This window comes from Otolemur garnettii, unplaced genomic scaffold (assembly GCF_000181295.1).
Source record: "Otolemur garnettii isolate 467f Iridium unplaced genomic scaffold, OtoGar3 scaffold00020, whole genome shotgun sequence".
NCBI classification, from domain to species: domain Eukaryota; kingdom Metazoa; phylum Chordata; class Mammalia; order Primates; family Galagidae; genus Otolemur; species Otolemur garnettii.
The window spans coordinates 26,887,976-26,892,018 of NW_003852415.1; positions in this window are offsets into that span (position 1 = coordinate 26,887,976).

The following is a 4,043-nucleotide window of genomic DNA, read 5'->3' on the forward strand; positions in this document are numbered from 1 at the left end:
GTTTGGCGGGTCCGGGCTGGGGATTCGAACCCGCCACCTTAGGTGTACGTGGCTGGCGCCTTAGCCGGTTGAGCTATAGGCGTCGAGCCAGGTTGCTTATTTTAAAACACTGTTTTTTTTTTTTTTTTGTTCTGTTTTGTAGTTTTTGGCTGGGGCCAGGTTTGAACCTGCCACCTCTGGTATATGGGGCTGGAGCCCTACTCCCTGAGCCACAGGCACCGCCCTGGTTGCTTATTTTAACGAACGCAGCTTCTTTATTTCAACTTTCTCAATGGTTTCAAACACATTATTTAAAAAAAAACTTTAAAAGTGTTTTATCCTTCTGAAGAAATCTCTCTCTAGAGCCTTCTTGCTTGTTTTGTTATGGCTAATTAATAATTAATGCTTCTTGCCACCATCTTGTGATTTGCCCCCTCATTCATTTTCTGGGGATTCCTTTGATTGCCCTTTTCTTGGTCGGATCCCTGATTTTATAGATTTCATGTTATTGTCCTTTTTGGTTTATTCTTCTGTTTGGCTATAGAGTGCATCCTCTAGCTGTTTCAGGAGAAAATGTTCATGGGAGATAATATTTGGAGGCCTTTTACATCTAAAAAGGAAAATGAATAGTCCATATTGACGTTGATAGTTTGGCTAGGTATAGAATTCTAAGTTGGATTTTTTTTTTCTCAGATTTTGAAGGTTTAAATTATTTTCTTCTAGTTTTTGGTGAGAAATCCTAAGGCTTTGTGGTTCTCCATCTTCTATATACAATCTTTTTTTCTTCCTTTCTGGAACTTATAGAATTTTTGCCTTGTCTTCCAGTATTTTATTAACATTTTTCTATTTTATTGTTGAGTTTTTTTCTAGCAAAAGCAACAATATTCTCATTTTTGAGAGACCATCTAAAAGATTAAGTAATTTGTTCAAGGTCAATGTCAGAATAACAGAGACAATTCCAGGGCTTTTCTGACTTCAAAAGTCTAAGAGTCCCTGGTGTTTTGTAACTTCATTTATTTTTGTATCTCAATTTAGATCTGCCTTCATCCATTTTTCCAGGTCCTTTTGATCAGAAAAGCTCTTTTCCTTCAGTTCTAGAAATTTTTCTTGAACTATTCCTTCAAAAAATTCCCTACATCTGGTTTTTATTCCTAACACTTTTATTGGACTTTTTCGACTAGTTCTCTAATCTTCTTACATTTTCCCTCTGATTTTCAGTCTTTTTTCTAAAAGAATTTCCTGTCTGCATCTTTTAAGTTATTTTTGTTTATGCTTTCATATCTCTAACTTTTAATTTTTTTATTGTACCTTAAGTATTATTCTATAACATTTAACATTTTGCTTCTTGGGTGCAACTGCTCTTTGATATCCTGATAATATTTATGATAGAGATTTTTTTTTTTTTTTTTAGAAATATCTTCTCTCCACAATGTCTCTAAGCTTTTCTTCTTCCAAGTATTTATGTCTCTAACCTATGTTAGATGCTTTCCTCAACTCTAGTGATATAGATATGTAATAGATGTAGATATTTAGTGTATGCACACATTAATGAGCTGTTTGAAAGCTCTCAGTGTGTGGTTTGCCCTTATAAAAGCATAGGCTTTATTCTAGTAAAATTCTAGATGGTCTTTCCATTGGGGAATCTGAGGTTTTAGAAGTTTTAGTTCTTTTCTTTTGGAAAATTCTAGTGCTTCAAAGAAGATTCGTTACTTTCAGGCCTAGACAGAGTATTTCTGACTGCTGGCACTCTGGAAAGTTTGTGGAGGAATAATTGGGTTCTCAATATCTAGCTTGTAAAATTCTTCCTTCTTCCTCTTTTTGGCTTAGAACTCTGGCCTTCAGTTGCACCTGCTATTACTGTTCCAGAGCCTCTGTTTTGCCTTCTTTAAGTAATACATTTTCAGTCTTTTCTTAGGGCTAAGGAGGGTTCTACACATGCTTGAGGAATTTGGGATTTACTTTTGTCTTAAATAGGCTTTGAGCTGATTCATCTTACTTAGGTCTAGCTCTTTTCCTGCTATACCTGGTATCATCAATTCCTGACACTTTTGTGGGTTATATTGAATACAATGGGCTTTATTTCAGCTTTCCTCATTGCCAGTTGAAGATTCAGTTTTCCTTTGTCTGAATCAGTTACCCAAACTCTCCTCTTGTCTTCAATTCCTGTGTGTGCTTATGCTCAAAATAAAAATCTCTTTACTCTCACTTAGTACAGTTTCAAGAGGGAGAGCAGGCAGACATCTGTATTCAGTTTAACATGGTGACCAAGAAGTCATTCATACATTTTTCTCTATTAGTGTTCATTTTAACTTTTATTTTATAAGTCATTTTAGTAAGAATAGTTATTTTTTCCATCACATGCTCCCAGTAATTTTTCCCCCCATTTGCTGTTTCATTTTGTTCGTGAGCTTTTTATTCTTTTTTTTTTGAGACAGTCTTAAGCTGTCACCTTGGGTAGGATGCTATGGCATCACAGCTCACAGCAACCTCAAACTCTTGGGCTTAAGCTGTCCTCTTGCCCCAGCCTCCTAAGTAGTTGGGACTACAGGCGCCTGCCACAATGCCCAGCCATTTTTTAGTTGTAGTTGTCCTTGTTATTTGGCAGGCCTGGGCTGGATTCTAACCCCCAGCTCCAGTGTACGTGCCTGACATCCTAGCTGAGCTACAGGCGCCAAGCCAAGCTTTTTATACTTATGTTCTTAAACTCTATCACCAAGTTTTTCTAATAATTTTTTAATTTGCATTTTTCTTTTTCCTTAGGAAGGCTTTTCCCAAAATAAGTTTGAATTTTTTTTCTAGTACCTGTGTGACTTTATCTTTTATACTTGAATCTTTAATTCATAAATTTAATTATTGTGAAGAATAACTACTGTCCCAGTTCCACATTTACAACATGCTAGATACTTTGATAGTTTTGGTTCTCTTATGGTTTCCTATTATGCCATTGGTTTGTCATTTTTACATCAGTATTGCTTTGTTTTTGTATATTGGATTGTTATAATGTGCTATTATTTGGCAGCAATTGTCTTCATTCTTATTTTTCAAGATTTTCTTGGTTAGTCTTATTTGTATATTCTTTCAGATGAATTGCAGTGGTATTATAAAGTTAAAAATATTCCTCATAGATTTTTCTGAGGAATTAATTGTGAGTTAATTTAAAGAGAATTGATATTTTTTGGTACTCAGGTTTTGTGCAATATTTTGCAATTTTATGTGTATACATACACATATATTCATGATCTGTCATTATGTTTATGTCAAGGAATTAAGTATTGCTTCAATTGTGAATTTGATCCATTTTCTTTATACTTTCTAACTGGTTATTATTGGTATATAGGCAATCTATTATTACCGTCTGTCTCATTGAATTCTCTATTGTTCTCCACCTTTTTAGTTGAGTGTTTTGGAATTTCTAAGTGTAGAGTCATTCATATCTATATAATGCAAATTTTGTCTCTTTGTCATTTTGTCATGTCCATTTCTCTTGTCTTATAATATTGGGCAGATATTCTAAAACATTAAATTATCGATAATAGAAGTCTTGTTTCTAGTTCATTTTTAAGTATCTTTATGAGACTTTTTTAGTCTAGATGTTTTATAATGCTAATGAAGTCTTTATTTCTAGGTAATATATGTCTTTAAAATCAGGAATGAAGTTAGAATTTTATGAAATGTTTTTTGACATCTATAAAGATATTCATGTTTTTCTCTGTTGATCTATTGATACAATGAATTATAATAATGTTTCATAACTTTGAAACATTTTTGGATCAAATTCTACTTGATTATGGTGTACTATTCTTTTGATATACTACAACATTTGCTTTGCTGCTGTTTCACTTAGGACTTTTCAAATCTGTTTACTATTGAATTTTGGTGTCAAAATTATGTTGGCTCTGTAAAATGAAAGGAGCATTTCATCTTTTTCTGTGTTCTGTATGTACTGTATATACATTATTTGAATGATCTAGTCCATGAAAGCTTGAATAACTCACCTATGTAACTGTCTTGGGATAAGTCTTTGACATTTCCTATTTCTTCTGTATTTATTGGTGTCTTTAGAT